Genomic DNA, 16808 nt, shown 5'->3' with positions numbered 1-16808 from the left:
CAGTTCAATTCAGTTAGGATGAGTATAGCAAAGATGAGAAATACCAACGCATTTAATGTTTTTACTCCCAATTATATCCAAGTAACAGAGTAATGGTACATAACAATAGAGTTCTACTCCTTCAGGACTTCCGTTCTACTGGAAATTCTCAAGCCATTTGCCTAAAAAGATGCCAAAGCACCTTTGATCAGCTGACAATCAAGTATAGAACAATATTCTAAATTAGGAGGGTGTCATGTATTCACCAGAAGCTTACATTTTTTAACAGCCTAAACAAATCATGGGTCAATGGCTGTCAGTAAGTAAGAACATTGTATGGGGTTGTCAAGTTCCTTTCAGTGAGTTCTGTGGACTATGTGGTACATAAACAAGCCTAGAGACCTTATCCTAATCTGTGTCTGTTTTGGAATTGCTTTCTAAGATGTTTTAAAAGATGTTTGTAAGATGTTTTATTTTTAAAATGTTTTTTAGATGTTTTAAGATGTTTTTCGAGTTTTGTCCTTTGTTTACTTCCCCAGGCTCCTTCTGGGTGGAAGCGGGAGTGGGGGAGATAGAAGTTAAATAAATGATAAATAATAAAACAGGCTGCCTCTGAAGCGCAGCAACTGACTTCCAATGAAGAAAGCATTAGATTGGAGGATTCCTTTAGTAAATGCGTGGAGAGAGCCCTAGCCCCAAACGAGACCATTACAAGGTATCTCTCCCTCCGTGCTCATTGGACTTGAGGCTGGTGGTTTGTTTATTGAAGATGGAGGTGGTTTTTCCCCCAACATCTGACTCAAAAAGGTTTCTGTAATTTGGGGTTCGGTTACAAATTATGACCTAGTTTTTTTGCCAGAGACTATTCATAAAACATGTTCTCATGGCTTCTAATGATCTTTTTAAAGCTTATTCTTCCATGTTGATACATTTTTGTCCCATATTCCTCCCCCCTTTCTTTCTTTGTTGTCTTTGGAGAGGTGAAAGGGAAAAGTTGTTGTTTTCAAATTTTTCTGTTTTCCCTCCAGGCCTTCACTTCTCTAGTTGTCTTATCTGAGGCTGTAAGCACACTGGTCATCTACAGCAAAGGGTTTCCATTGGCACATAGTGAGAACAGGTTGATCTGTAGATCAGTTGCAAAATCTGTTTGAAGCTGAATTTTTAAAAAATGCAGTCAAGCTGCTCTCACCAAGTTTTATAGTTAAAAGGGGCAGGGTTCGATTAGTGTCGTGTACCACGTTTTCAGAAAAGAGAGGTGGAAAAGCACTGGAACCGGCAGAACAGTAAGTGTGCCTCTACCATGAGTATTTATATTTAGATGGTAAATTGGTAAATTCCTGGAGTAAAAAAAATGATATTTCTCGCTTAGGGTAAGCACTATAAAGTACCGTGCCCCCTTAGTGGTGCTATGTAATATTACTAATATTACTTATAATAACAATATTAGCCCAACCTTCTTTTATTGCCTTTAGTAACTCCCTAGATATAACATGCAGACATATAGTCAGGCCCAGCATGAATCTCTGGGTATTACAGGCAGAACCCCATATTTTTTGGGGGGAGGAGGGATTATTTGCTATTAACATTTCTAGCTGCCAAGAGGTTCAGGTTAAAATTGTTACTTTTTAAAAAAAGTATTCAAAGTGTTTTGCAATTACAATACATCAGTCTCTTTTGGTTTTTTAAAGTAATGCAAAAGCTTAAAAAAACAGATCTGGACAAAGTATCCTTAGACGACAAATTGCTGAAGATGTAACCTCTGGTACTCTGTATTGTTATAAATTATGTGTCAAACAGTTTAGCTAGCACATCAGCCCCCTGCCTATCTTCCTTGACTAGCTGATGCAAATTGTATGCAGATTTTATGCAGCTCATACAGTGTTCTTAAAAAGCCCCAAAGTTCCAGCTGCTCAATTTGCTCAAATGAGCTCTCTCATTTTGTAACGACTCAGCTGGGAGGATGCCTTTACTCCCAGGAAAACAGAAGGCTTCTCTTGACATGAGTTACCCAGCAAGAGTTCAAACACTGAAATGAAGGTCCAGAAGACAGAAAGTCAGATTCATGAGGGTTGAACAGAAGCCATTTCACCATTCCTGGCACTTGCAGTCCACATGGAGCTTTGTTGCTCATCAGGACAAAGAGGAATGCAGTTTCTTTTCATCTCGTATTTTGCTGACAAATGCATAATAAAACTGACAGAGACCAAGCAAGATTTCAAAAAAACCAGTGACACAGGCGGTATGGTATTGAAGGACTGAGGATGGTCACTTTCTGCAGGTGTTCATCCACTGCCCTGGATTTACATATATTTGCATGCTGTCAAACAGCCAGCTGACAGGATGTCTGAGAAGGTCTGGACTGAGCCCAAACCTGTCAGTGACTTTCTCCTTGCCAGTCAAGGTTGGCTTTGGGTGCAATTAAAGAAAGGAAAGAACTACTTTTGACATTGCACAGAAAGAAAGAGACACAGATGGGGTGAGGCAGGATAGCGTGTGTGCGGGGGAGGGGAACACAGCATTGGCTGCCTAAACGCCAAACGCCTAACAGGAAAGTATAATACAGTAAAAGTTTTTGTTATAACCCTTTCCCTGCAGGTCAGTGGTTGCCAGTGCTGAGAATGTGAGATTGCACATAATCATCGTAAAACAGGTCTTTGAAAAATACCTCAGGGAGAGAGAAGAGAGTTATGTTTTACTGATCCATAGTTTGCTATTGTCCATTTGTACTATCGGCCCATGATGACACACCCAAACTGTGGATAGGAGATATTTATTATTTAAGAATGTATAAGACACTTCCCAAAATGAAAAGTTTCCACCGTGGTGTATGATAAAGGTTTCGAATAACAAAATATATATTAGAAATAAATGCATATACCGCCATTTAAAAGCAGATCTTAAAAATATCAAGTAACACAATTTCAGCATACACTATAAAATAACTGCGGGCACTTCCAGTTTATTGAGCATTCATCCTGATTTGCTTGCAGGGAGATTAGACAATGTTGGCTATGTATTCAGCATTTATCCTGACTTGTTTGTGGGGAGGTTAGATGACATTGCATCAAGCTGCAAGCGTTATTCCTCACCTTCAGTGCATGTTCCCATCACTTTCCTTATCCCCCAAAGTCCAGTCTTTTGAGGAAGCAGGCTTGTTACACATGACCTCCCAATCAACTGTAATTAGGCAACCCAAATTTGCCAGTATGTGATTAACTCCCACCCAAAAATAGTGACAGTCTGGAAGAGCTCTGAGTCACACTTCAAGGATGATCCTCTTGCTATGGAACTGCATTAATGTGTACTTCTAAAATGAGGTGTTGACGTTCAACTTTGTAAGTTATGCTATTTGTCCTGGAAATATTAATAATGATCTCAGTTCTCAGAGTGCCAGTCCTTATATAACTAAGGAGGAAGGTACCAGCTGGCTTGGAAGAACCCCAAGGTCTGCAGAAGTAAAAAATCTTGATAAGAAAAACACGCCCCACAACAGTCTGTGTATGCGCAGTGGGCATGGAATGCTGGCTGACAGTGGGCCTCTCCAAACTGGTGTTTTAGCATGAATTTATTCTGCAACATGTTCTTGACACAACGATAGTGCATTGGGGGTGGATTCTGCTTGATTAGTTGTTCTATGATACTTCTCTCATGCCACCATGATATTGCTGTCTGCAAGGGCTATAGTGAAACCAAACAAAAACTCCCCAGAACATTTGTGGTATGAAAAGTTACAGGATTTCAACAGAAAGTTATAAGGCGTGCACAGTAGAAATGAAGCAGTATGACTGCCCCCAAAATTTTACGAGTCCAAATAGTATTGAATGTGAAATTGTGTGTGACCACCCCAAGAGCATCATGAGCACAAATCCTCAAGAATGAACAATAAAAAGGACATCTGGAGGAGCCATGTGTGTGTAGGGGGTAATAGAATATGGAAGGACAGGGGAGAAAGAATGGAATGAAGTATCTGAAATCCTGAACAGGAGCACTTTGCACTGCAGCATATTGTTGAAGATCTGACACACACAACATCTATGTGAATTGTGGAGGGATGGTCATCTAAGGCTTTGGAGTGCAAGTCTTCTCTTCATCTGAGGGAGACAGCAAAAGTATTAAGTGGGTGTCTTGGAGCAGTAAAGGACAGGATGAGGGTCAAAAATGGATGTTAAGAAAGAGGTATTGTTGGTGGATAGTTTGTCTGCCCAAAGAGGTGTTGTGCCACCTGCTGTTGCCACTAAAGGAGCCAGTTTGCATTCTGGGAGTGGTCATGAGTCTAGCTTTTTCACTAGAGGCTCAAGTAGCCTTTTTGACACAGAACACTTTCAACCAGCTAAGAATGATACATGAGTTGTGACCTCTCCTCGACAGGGATAGTTTGGCCATGGGGACCCATGCTCTGGTTAGATTACTACAATGTATTATATGCAGAACTGCCCTTGAAGATTGTCCAGTACAACAGTTATTTCAAAATATAGTTACTTAGTTGCTAACTAGGACCAGGCAACAGAAACCTATTTTGCTAGTGTCTATATAACTGCATTGCCTCCTGGTCCAATTCTGTGTACAATTCATAATGCCTGGGCTACTGCACCTTAAGGCCTAGATACTTAAAAGTTTGCCTTCTCCAACATGAGCCTTGTATAATCAGAATCACCTCTGGGTGCCATCACCATCTGAGGTGAGTTGGGTGACAACCGGAAGGTGCACGTTTTCAGTTATGGCACACAGTTTATGGCAGCTTTCCCCAACCGGCCGCCCTTCAAATGTTGGAGGGGCTGATTAGAATTATAGCCCCAAACATCTGGAGGGCATCAGGTTGGTGAAGGCTGCTTGATGCCATATGCTCTCCAGGGAAATTTGTGATGCTGACTCTGCTAGCCGTTCAGCACCAGGCAACAAACAACAAATGGACTGCCTTCAAGTTGATCCTGACTAGAGTTGCCAGGCCCGGCCTCCAAGAGGTCTTCTGTATCTTTAAAAGTTGTGCAGGGGAAAGGGAGAATTTCACCTTGTGGTTTTTCCCATTACAGGGTTGCAAGAAAACCTGCACTTGCCTGAATTTTCTCTTCTCTTAAAGATACAGAATCATTCTCAGGCCCTGAGCCTGGCAACCCTAATCCCGATTTATGGCGACCCTGTGAATAGGGTTTTCATGGTAAGCGGTATTCAGAGGTGGTTTACCATTGCTTTCGACTGAGATTGAGAGGCAGTGGCTGGCCCAAGGTCACCCAGTGAGCTTCATGGCTGTGTGCAGATTATTATTTTCTCAGGCTTTTAATGTTTTACATTTTTAATCTACAGTGCAATTACTTTAACTGGTGCTTTTATTTTGCTACACATTATTATTAATTATTAGTTAATTTTATTGTATTTTTAATATGTGTTTTGTAAGCCACTGTGGACATGTTTTTTCATTAAAGGGCAGGGTATAAATGAAATAAACAAACACAGCAGTAAGAAATTATTCTCTCCCAGCCCCTTGTAACATAAACATGGAACAAAGATCCATGAAAGTTGACCATGCTGGTAGGTGTCTGGTAGCTGGATCTTTCTGTAGGCCCAAGAGACCAAGAGTTCATGTACCAGCATGGTTGTTTCAGCCTCTATAGAAAGTTGCTCCTAGGTTCTTGAGAGGTACATCAGCAGCACATTATACAAATAAGGAAGAATGGTGTCCTTACGTGTACTCAGACTGGTGTGGGGGCAACTGCAAAGGTAATGCTGGTAACCACTGGTAGGCTGACCAAAGACATTTTGATGCCTGATGCAAAGGACAAGATGGTGCTCCCTCCCATTCCATGTACAGAAGCTGAGCAGGCTGACAACTGAATCTTACTTCAGCACTAGCAACTGAGTAACCTCCTCCTCTACATCTGAAGGCAGCACGCTGCTTTAGGGGATGTATCATCTCCAAGAGAGAGGAATGGCTAGGTGGTTCAGGAAGAATGGCCACGAGAAGGGATGCCTCCAACATCTGCCACCTAAGGTGATCACTTCATACTGCCTCATGGAAGGGCTGTCCCTGATTACTGGTTGACATCACCTTTGCAGTTTCCTCCAATCTACAACACTGATAAATGGGACATTAGAAACTGCTGGACACTGGGCTTTAACCACAATTAGGGGAGGGGGTCTAGAAATATTTATATTAACAAATTAAAAAATACATATTTTCAAAGCCCACAGCTCTCCCCTGGTAGTTTTGCATATTCTCACCAAGGCACAACAATTTAATAGCTCATGCTTAAACAGTGAGGGGCACTAGAGTTGCATGAGTAAGAGACAATCGGTTCTGTTTATTCCCCAACAATAAAGAGACTGTTTAGCTCTGGACTGCAAGTGACTGAGCCATCTGGCCCATATCTTCACAGTAAAACATTGTCCATGACACAAAAATGATTGCATTCCCAGGACAAACTAATGTGACCTCCAAAGAAAGCCTTACTCTGAAGCTATGATATCATACTGCATAGGAGACACCAGCACAATTGAATCTGGTCACCAAGGGCACAAGTGAGATAGGACTATTGAAATCCAATTTTATAGGAGACTTTTTGTCCTCTGTGGCAAATCATCGAGATCCAACGACAGCATTGAAACATCTTTTTTTATTCACTCGTAAGGCAACAGTGCCGTTCTGTTGTATATTGGCAGGCCTCTTTAGCTTGTGCTCAGTGCAGGAAGTACACATCTATTTGCAGAATTAGCACCTGCAAGCTTGCCTTCCAACAATGTTTTACTGATGGTTCACCACCTGCACCAGCCTTTTTTCTTGCCATCCCAGAAACAAGCAGCCCTTTTTCCTCATTGCCAACTGGGATGTCCAAAGTCTGCCACAGTCTTACAAATAGTTTCTTAGCTGAAGAAGCCGCTTACAATACTCCTTTACCTGAATGGCTCTTCATAAGGAAGGGGAGGGAGGATGGGGCGAAACCTAAAGAAAGGCCCATCTCAATGAAATAAATGTAACTTTCTAAATAAGGCAAATTTCTCTTTCCTGATACAGTGTTGGCTTTACGGTAGCCTTTTAAATAGAAGTTCAGTTAAGAGGAACTGCACATGCCATTGAAGGCTAATCCTTTTAATTAATATGAATCCAAACTGATGTGTGGGAATATGGCTTGTGTTAATTGTTCGAGTTCAACTAACATCTCTTTTATGACACCAGGATCTCTAGTTTATTAGACATGGCTTTGAATTCCACAATTTTAAAGGTATCAGTGTAAGTAGTCTCATTCTAAAAAGATTAGCATTGTGTAAGTGCTAATTATCTCCTGCCTTTGGTACAAAGGACCTCATTAGTTTTCAACCTGAGCTTGATACATTTACAAAGCTTATTAGATGATTAGTTTTGCCCTTTCCTTTGAGATCCCCACAAAGAGGATATTGGGTGGGAAGGGGTGGTCCCTGTTAAGAAAAAAGTCACCTACTCAGCACTAAGAAGATGAGCTCTCCTTCAGAGCTCTCCTTCTCCAGGGCAAACTGATTTACCCACAAAAATATTCCCTAGGTAATCCTGGAAGCTTTTTCCAGGATTCCATTTGGCATACCTATGCTCAGTTCCAGCACCTGTTTTAAATCCCAGGGTTAGCTCAGTTGTAGAGAGTACATGCTTTGCATGCAAGAGGTCCTAGGTTCATTCATTCATTGGCGATCACTCGTGGCCGAGTAAGATTGTCTTCCAAGATAAGGTCTTTAACAGTGCGTCTGTAAGTGACTGTGGAGGTCAATTCTGGATCCACACAGCCTCCCACAGTGAGGACATAGGTTTCCAGATGGATTTGCTTGGAAGACACCTGTGCGTGAATTTGTTTTATGTGGGGAGATAGGCGCACAATGATCAACACACAATCTTGACAGAAAAAGTTTTTGATCCAATGGCATGGATACCATGACGATTGGAAGTCTTTTATCTGCTGCAGCCTTCATCCACCTTCACAGTCGTTGTAATGTACACATTGTTATCCTCTGCCTGTTCTGCCGTTGAGGACTTTCTTGGATTGTTCTTTGTCTGGTTCCTCTCCCTTGACCTTACCGCCATGGGTGACCCTGCTGGGAGTACATGACTCCTGACGGCATCACTCACAGGGTTCATTGGAACACGCAAGCCCACTCACCACTACAAGGTGACGATCCAGTGAGGGGACCTAGGTTCAGTCCCTACTATCTCAGATGTCAAGTGAGGATGGGGAAGGCTCCTGTCTGAAGCCCCATTGGCAGTCAGTGCAGCAGATAATACTGGGCTAATGGTGTGACTTGGAATAACGCAACCTGCATTTACCTTGTTCCTTTGCAAGTTGCACAGAAGGGGGAAATTCCTCTAGATGTGTTTCATCCCCTCATTGCATATTATGGGGATTAAAAAAAGCAGCCTAATGGCAGTCATCCTGTTATGCAATCTGTGCAGCATAATCTTTTCCATGTCTACTCAGAAGCAAGTCCTATTAAGTTCAATGAAACTTATTCCCACCAGTTAAGTGTTTTGAGGATTGCAGCCTTAAAGGTACACAATCCCTTTTAGGGTCTGGAGTTGGCAACTACATTCAGAGGATAGGCCAAGAAGTAATTTCCATAATCCAGAGCATTTTCACGAACTTACTTTGAGGAGTTAGAGAGTGCTCCACATGTGCATTAGGCATGACTATGTTTATGCCATGTTTACATACACACACACACACACACACAAATGCACAATTTGATAAAAGGCCCAGAATTCAGTTTCATTTACTTAAGTGTATTGCTAGCCTTTTATAGCTGCATATTGAAAGAAGTCAGATGTGGGCATTCACTATGTAGTAAAAATCTGAGCACCAACCCTTAACTTGCTTGCAGGTAAAGCCAGTCCCAGGTCTTGGGAATGATTGTGGCTAGAATGATAAAGTAGTACAGTAGTAAGTTTAATCCAGGGCCAAAGGCCAACAGCATTATACAAAAAACAAAAACAGACCAAGATAGAATATTAGTAAAAACACAGTGCTGTCCAACATACAAAGTTAAAATGCTGTCTAGTGGGGAACAATCAAAGTAGAGCTTGAAACTAGACATCTATAATTAGCGAAGATGGCGATCGAGTCAGACGTTATGTCTAGGAGCTCCTTTGTTTTTCTCTGCTAAACTGGTAAAACTTTTGCTTTGCCTCTATAAAGTAGTACAGGCCACATGGCATACCTATATTATATAACCAAAGCTATATTTACAGTAACAGCCCCAGTGTCACCATGTAGTACCCCTGGGCAGCTACCAAGTCTTTAGCACCCTCACAGAACCCATCACTGACACTGCTATGTTATCACCAGAGGAAGGGGTGGGGAAGAACTACCATTCTCATTTTCCACATTGCCCCAGAGCATTTTCCACAATGCCTCTGCTGTCACCTCTAGGTAAGCCTGCTAGGAAAGGCAGAGGCCCACTTGGAGGGAGAGAAAGAATGAGCCTGCTTGGAGGTGGGAGGAAGAGGAAGAAGCCTCCTAGGGATGAAGCAGAGAGGAATCCAGCTGAGAGTCCCCACCAAAGATGGTCTTTGATCTAAGATGGGGCCCATCTTGCTAAGGGCTCCCTTGAACTTGGAGCCAGCCCTGTACTGTAAGATAGACTTACCAATAGAATAAATCCTTCAAGTTATATTTTAAAAAAAACACAATTCAGCATTGACAGATGAAAAATATACATATTATACCCCATGGCAAGACTTAATCTCAGATATGAACTATAAATGTAAGTTTTAAATGCTAACAGCAAGGTATACTTATCACAGGAAGGATTCTAGGAATTATGTCTCTGCAACAAGCTCTCCTTTTTCTTATTTTCTACTTCTCTGTGTGTGGATGATGCACTTGCTTCCTGGTCAAGGGGATTATGCAGTTACCAAATTCTCTGGAGAAGCTACACATCTCCTCAGCGACAAGGATCTTTTCTCTTTTTAAAACTTCACTCATTTTCAATTCCTTTGTTTGGTCCTGTGTTCTTTTCAACGATTTAAATCAAGCCTCCCAAAACAAATCAATTCATTGAAATGCAGCACATTTTGACTTACTTTTACATCAATAAAATTTAGGCTTGAATGTAGGCTAAGTCAGCAAACAAGTATTAGCAAAACAGGAGAATACTACTCTATATCGTTTTTTAGGGGATATGGGTATCTTGCTTCATGCCAAAATAGGCTTCTAGATAGGCTTCAAAATAGATCAAATAAAGGTAGTGATCCTGGATGTTGGAGGTGAGAGTAGAAAAACAACTAGAGTCAGGTTCCCTCACCTGGAACAGTGATAAGCACTGCAAGAGCTGACCTCACTGAGCATTTGCTTGACAGTGAACCTGGAGTTCATATCCAGCAAAAGGCACCATGCCATGTAGCATCCTTTTGCATTGCATGGGTAACCTGAGTCCCTCCAGCTGTTGGTGGACTCCAACTCCCATCAGCCCTGACCATTGGCCATGTTGCATGGACTGATGGGAACAGGAGTCCAACAACACCTGCAGGGCTGCAGATTTCCCATTCCTGAAATAAAAGGTCCAATTTAGAGGGCAATCTGTGCATGGAAGACTTTCTCCATGTTGATCATTTTGGCAAGATCTAGGAGAGGGGGAGCAAGAGGAATGATCTAATTGTCAAAATTGTTTTCCCAATCAGACAATTTCCCCATGAGTTTGGATAAAGTAGACTGAGGGAGCCATGGCAGGGGTCTATGAAACTTAAGTATAATGATGTGGAGATTATAGACAGAAAAATGTCCCCTTCATATTAGAACCTGATATCACTCAGTGAAATTGACTTGCAATAAGCATGGGAGTAGCAAAAGTACCACTTTACAGGACACCTACTTTACCAAGAAAATTCATTATTACAAGAGGTGGTGATGGTCTCTCGTTTAAATGGCTTTTTAGAAAGATTAGACCAATTTATGGAACATAGGAGCATATGAAGCTACTTTTTACCATGTCAGATTATTGGACCATCTAGCTCAGTATTGTCTATACTGAATGGCAGTGCCTCTCCAGGGTTTCATATTGGGGTTTCTCCTAGCCCTACATAGAGATGCCAGGCCCTGTGATCTTATGCATGCAAAACAGATGCTCTACCAATGAGCTATGGCCTTTCCCAAATACATCCTCACATTCAAAGAGTGTATCTCTTATTTCCAGATACTGAGGCAAGCAACAGTGAGTGGTCATCTCCATCGTGCTTGACTTGTGACCTTTTCAGGAGCATCCTGAATGGCTACTGGTGAAGGCAGTATGCTGGCCTAGATGGATCCTTGATCAGATGCAGCATATAAGCTCTTCTTATGTTCTTCACATCCGGTGTGGTAGAGGCAGCCTCACTCCATTACACTCCCTCTGAGCGTGTCACATTTGACGTAAGCCTGAGCCATGACTCCTTCTCAGATGAAGACCCTGAAGACACAAAGTTTGAAGACCTTATGGGGCCACTGGACTCCAACACTCTCCTAAACATCATTACTATCTCCAGAGAATCAACACAAGGCCCATCTGTAGCAAAAGACCCAGAAGGTCAAGGTTCCCAGCTCACCTGTGGTAACTCCCTCACCTACAGAATCAGAGGGCAAGGTTGATCAACTATCCAGCCCCAGGGAATATTGGCTTCAGAAGGTGCAGGGCCAGGTGGCTAACTGTCAATGGACTGCACACCTCCAGGCCTAGAAGAAATGGGCTCCTTGTGAGCAGGGAACATTCAAGGTTGGGCTAATCAATTGCAGCTGGATCTGGGCAGTATCTGCATGGCAGGCTACCTTAGCTTCCAGTTGAAGACTATTAATTGATGGAACAATACATGTCCTTCGCTCTCGGTATCCCATCTTCTTGCTTTGCCTGCCTACCCACCACTAACTGTTTCACTCTGTTTAGCCTTGCCTCACAATTCTGCTATTGGACTTTGCTTATTTGGACTGCCCCACCATGGTTAAGACCCTTAGCATTTCTGGATTGCCCTGCTGCCTGACTGCTACTGTAACCCTCTAGAATTTGGCCAAACTCTGACATAAGGCCTAGCTTCCCCCTTGCCTCTGGCTCAGGGACTGTCCTGTTTCAGGCCAGGTCCTGGCTGGAGAGGACCCACAACCAAGCCTACAAGAGGTCCAGGAACTGGGCACACAGCTAGCAGTTCAAGCAAGTGCAAAGGCAAGGTCAAGAGGCAGTCTGCCATCTGGTCACACTCACACAGAAGCATCAGTTCAGCCAAGGTGTCCACGCTACAGGGCTGGTGGAAAGATGTTGTTCCAAAAGTCTTCCAACATGGTACTGAGACTTTTGAAGTGGAACTACTGGAACCACACATAGGGTCTAGCAGCATTCCATCAGCTGACATCAAAAAGAGGTCTTGTGAGAAGGACCTTACTCATGAGAAGACCTTGATTCCCAAGGAGTCTTTCCATGAAAGCTGGCACTTCTTATGGGGTGGTTTCCACCTGCCATTTAATGTGCCATCACTCACACAGGCTCAGAATCCATTCAGCCTCAGCTTCTGGCCATCTGCCTCAGTGCCTCCAGTCAGCAAAAAAGGTCAAGGACTCTTCTCAGTGGCTAACACACTCCCCTTTCATACTGATTGGATCATACATAGGGACCTGGCTGGGACCCTGCTCCCAAATAAGTAAGGGATCTATGACCTTGTGCCCCCCGATGACTACACTTCTGGACCTGGGGCTTAGCCATCCCTGACCTAATGGGATGGCTGAGGATTTTAGCCGAGGGTTAGTCTCTGCTTTTTTGCCACTTCTCCCTAACCAAAAAACATCTCTCTTCATGCACAATGTTTTAAGGGGGGAAAAGAAAATCAGAACAAGTTCTAAAAGCTGCACAGTTTGCAGGGAAATGTAATGTTTATAGGAGACAATAAAATGTAGAAAGACTGAATTTGCCCTATTTAGCCAATGCTATACTCAATCACTGGCTCACTTCATATTCTTAAAGATAAAGTGCAAAACATTTGTGCAGAACAATACCAGCATTTCCATCACATCACTATTTTTGCATGGCTAAATATCTGTCTCTAGATATTTGCTGTGCTTCTCTCCCCCAAATATCCAGCACAAGCCGGATATATCCATTTAATATGTCCAGCAGAGGCAGCTAGCTACTGCTTTCAAAGGACTATCTGACAGATCCTATTCATTTTCAAAGTAGCTCACTACGGTTTGGATAATTATCTTTCATTTCCCGCTTTCTGACACTTTTCAATGATTTGCTGACATCTGAAGAGATATATACAATCCCATAAGAGGCAGCTGGACTTTCCACCCAAAAGATACAAATACACTTAGAAAGGATTCCCATACCAAATCTGAAATAACCATGTGCTTTGCAAATGGTAAGTTGCATCTGCATTTTAATAGGACTCTTTAAAAAAGGAAGAATTCATGAATCAGTTATGAGTTTTAACTTTTTCATTGCCAGTTTCAAGTCATACTTGCATGCAAACTAGATCCAGGCCAGTTTGACATATTTACAGAACACTTTCCCCCCCTAGGAATATTGCTTTATTCCTAGATTGCTGAAAAATAATTATCCAATTATATCCTAAGCTATGCTTTTTAAATGGCAATATGCATTGCATTATATGCAACATATCCAGCCCTACATGATTGATCTTTCAGAACTGGTAAGCAAAAGGTTCTCTTTGAAGTACCTGTCCAGCTCATTTATTAAGTATTAAGTTGTTCATAGCTAAATTCATCTAGAGCTACATAAAGCAGAACTTTTCATTCCCTCTAGTTCTAGTGTTCAGGTTGTGAGTGTTACTTCTCAGTGTAGCCAAAATGGTACCCCACACACACAAGGCTTGGGGGAACCCCACTGTATGCAGAAATACAAGAAATGGGAGGGTGGGGCTAAAGTGGGGAAAAACTCACAATGAGGACTGTGCTTACTCAGGGACCATGGAATGCTGATTGTGTGCATACACACACCATACATTTAAAGCACATCCCCTCCCCAAAAGGAATCCTGGGAACTGCCGTTTATCCTTCACAGAGCTACCATTCCCATCACCCTTAAAAACGACAGTTCCCCAAAAAATTTGCAGGAGGGAAATGTGCTTTAAATGCATGGTGTTTCTGCAGCCTGACTTTGGCAAGAGAAAAAGGAAAATGGAGGAGGTGGTTTAAACAGTTAATCATACACTGTAATATTTTTTTAACAGTCCCACTTCTATGTACAGTGCGTATGACTATAGTCTCCTCCTCTGTGCAGTGGATGTTCAGGGCCAATTTTACAGGGTAGTTTACTTTGGAAGAAGAGAATTGGACACTGAGGCTGATTCCTGTGCACACTTACTTGGGAAAAAGCTTCCAACTTAGTGAGTAGGTGTGCATAATGCACAGTGTTATTGTATATTTATAATAATCTGTTTGTTTGCAATTTGAAATGAACAGCAACCAATTGAGATTTAGGGAAGCACAGCAACAAGCATATACACATAGAGAGGCATAAGACAAGAGCAACTTTATCTTCTGCTCTGTCTCTTTCTCTCTCTGTGTCTCACTTCCTTCCTCCAAGGAACTTAAGGGACCCATATAATTTAATTTAATTTTTGGAAGTCATTTAAAGATGGCAGCTGTCCTTTTTTGGAACACTTGCTTGTGTGCATTACCAGTTCTGAAATGAGACTGCACACAAACCATCAGAAAATATCTCTTCTTTTGCTCTCATTTCAAATATCATGAACAGAGAGAAAGATTCATTAGAGGAACAAAAATGAAACTCTGGAGGGGGGGGAAGAAATGAGGTTTGATCAGCATTAATACTTAGTGATAAATCAGATCATGAACAACAAAAGAGTCTTGTGATTCTGTCAGTTGCAGGAAGTGTTATCCTTGATGCACAAGTCCATATATACATGCACGTAGAAGAGGGAAATATGGTAAATAGCGGACTCAAATAGTAATGAGACGCGAAAAATACAGTCTCTGACAATTCAATTAAAGTTTAAAGTTTAAATGTATGCAAAGTCAGTACAGTGATAACAAAAATAACTGCTGGTACAAACTTGAGAATATCACACTGCAATTTGAAAATATGTCAGTAACTTATGATTAGATTCCCACAGTTGCAAGAACTGGTATATGTTTTCCATTTTGCAGTTTGAAGAACAGCACCTTATATTTGTGTGTGTGAATCAGTTAGTCCGTGATGAAAACTGGCCCCTCAGTTACTGACTGATTACTGTAGTTCTTGTAATCAACAGTGCCCCTTACTGGTCAGACAGCTGAAAGAAGAAATATTTCTTTTATCTACAATTCTTCCACGCACCCACCCACTCACAAATACAAACAAATAATAAAATCTCCTCATTGTTTTATACCATTTTGACTGTATGAAGGAATAAAAAATGTGTACAAAAATGCATATACTAGTGTAAAATGTGCACTATAAATGCATATATTAGTGAAATAACATACAAAATGCATTATATTAGGGGAAATTGCTTTGTAAAAATGTGTATTTTAGGCAAAATTGCAAACGTAAAGGTGTGTATTAGGAGAAATGTGCACTAAAATGCTGATGAATTTTCATGAGGACTTTAAAAAACTAAATCTCACACTGGTGTGGAAATGTAGAGAACTGAATTTAAAACTGGAAAAACAAGAAACAAAGAGAAACTGAAATGGTCGTAATCACCCATCTCTACCCAGATATTAGGCTCCCTTACAAAATGGATGTGGCAGTTATATCTCTAACTAAAATAAATTGTCCCAAATCAAACATTTCAGGTTGAGAATTTCTAAAGTGATACAGCTGAGAATACCTACTATTAAGGATGGATCCAAATGGTAGGTTCCACAGCTATGCTGGCACTGAACAAGAAGCCGCAGAGAAAGTATCTCACAGAAGGAGTACCAGCTAGCATCATCCACTAAGAGTCAAGGGTCCTGCTTCAGCACTACTCACATTGATCTTCTGACTTCATTCGGGTCAGCAGCAATTAACAGGAATTGGTATTATTCTCATGTGGATTGCATGGAACAAATTGACTGTTATACCACGGGCCTTTTCAGGGCTTTAGCAGCCTTAGTTGATCTTAAAATGTTCCACCTTCATAGTTAAAATGAACAAGTGTCAGTTGCAGTGATGCAGCAGAGCAGGAAGCACAGCTTCAGTACTTTTTTCACAGCAAGAGCAAAAATGACATTATCTGCTGGAGCAGTATTTGCCAGTGTTTTAAGCTTGGGAAATTGGAGGAGAGATCTGGCATGGAACATAATCCTTTTGTTAGGTAGGCTAGACTCAGACAACAATGTCAGACAGAGAACTTCATAGCTGACCAGAGATGGTTCTCCAACCAAAGTAAAACATGCTAATTATTAGAACAGCTTTTGTCAATTCACTATTCTATGAGGGAGAGAGTGGTGGATAGAGTCAATCCAGAAGTCTATATTTCTGGACTCTCCTGAGAGGCCTGGTTATGAGCTTCAGCACTTCAGCACTACCATAACACTGTTCTGTTGTCTGGGCTCCTCAACAAAAATTATTTCTGTTTGAACCATCAAAGCACATAGACATCCTGTTCATCTTGACCTTTCCAAGATGGTTTTTAAAATCATTGTTCATTTTCAGGAAAAAACTCCCAGTCTCTGATACTGAGAGGAATTTGCCCAGAATTAATAAAGTACAAATTTTAAAGCTCATATACATGTTCTCAATTGGAAAAACTGCTATCAAGGAAAAATGGAAACAAAGGCTCCCCCTCTTCCAATTTCTTCCTTAGAACTCCTTAATCATTTCTCTGTCCCAGGAAAAAAAAAATTCAACATGCCAGTACAGTATGCCAGAGATGACTGATGGCACTTCAAGCATCAGGAATCTCTGGAACA

The 16808-nt window shown here is 41.5% G+C and overlaps 1 long non-coding RNA gene across 2 annotated transcripts in view; it reads right to left on the bottom strand.

The window, feature by feature from the left end:
• Window positions 1-8821: 8821 nt before the first annotated feature.
• The window catches only part of LOC133385216 (uncharacterized), a 55013-nt gene continuing 47026 nt past the window's right edge, over window positions 8822-16808 (bottom strand). For both annotated transcript variants that reach the window (XR_009762817.1, XR_009762818.1), the window contains exon 3: window positions 8822-11373. This is a non-coding gene — a long non-coding RNA (uncharacterized LOC133385216). The remainder of the gene's footprint in view (window positions 11374-16808) is intronic.

Source organism: Rhineura floridana, chromosome 5 (genome assembly GCF_030035675.1).
Source record: "Rhineura floridana isolate rRhiFlo1 chromosome 5, rRhiFlo1.hap2, whole genome shotgun sequence".
Lineage (NCBI taxonomy): Eukaryota > Metazoa > Chordata > Lepidosauria > Squamata > Rhineuridae > Rhineura > Rhineura floridana.
The sequence above is the reverse complement of the archived record's forward strand: the minus strand, read 5'-3'. Positions and strand labels throughout refer to the sequence as shown.